We start from the raw sequence: 695 nt of genomic DNA on the forward strand, positions 1-695 counted from the left end.
TTTACTGCATTTGCACTCAATAGGCCATTAGTACCGATAATGGTGGTTGTAAAACATCATCAAAACATAAGGGCTAACAATGACTAGTATTAAAGATAGACTTGATGGGTTGACATTAGGAGAAAGAGATAAAGATTAGAGAGTAGAAATTATTAATTAGTTTGTAATTTTTTTTTCTTAGCTTTAAATTTTTATTTTGAAAAAAGTTACAAATGATAGTGATATGGATGAGTATGTGCCAACCTAGTTGGGATGTATTCATCTATTGTGATGTGATAAATTCCAAAAAAAATTACAATTGTTAGTGATTAATAACAAAGACTTTTTTTATCATTTTATTTGTATGATATTTATATTTGTAAGTTCTATAATTATAAATGCTTAATAGTATGATTGATTTTTTATCAAAATTTCGTATATTTTATTTTTAATTACTCTTAAAAAATTCCCAAAAAACTAATTTAAAAAAAACGAAAAACTTACGGGTCGACTCGGTGTCCGGTCCGGACCCACCGGGTCCGGGTACTCCCCATGCCCGGCCCAGCCCGAAAATCCGAGCCCGGGCTAGGCCGAGCGGACCCGTTCGGACATACCTAGTTCTTGGATAAGTAAACTTATCCTAAACTCCAAAAATGAGTAAAAAGACCCAAACTAGGTAAACTTTTATTAAAGATCCCAAAAAATATTTCCTTATT

This window comes from Asparagus officinalis, chromosome 1 (assembly GCF_001876935.1).
Source record: "Asparagus officinalis chromosome 1, Aspof.V1, whole genome shotgun sequence".
NCBI classification, from domain to species: domain Eukaryota; kingdom Viridiplantae; phylum Streptophyta; class Magnoliopsida; order Asparagales; family Asparagaceae; genus Asparagus; species Asparagus officinalis.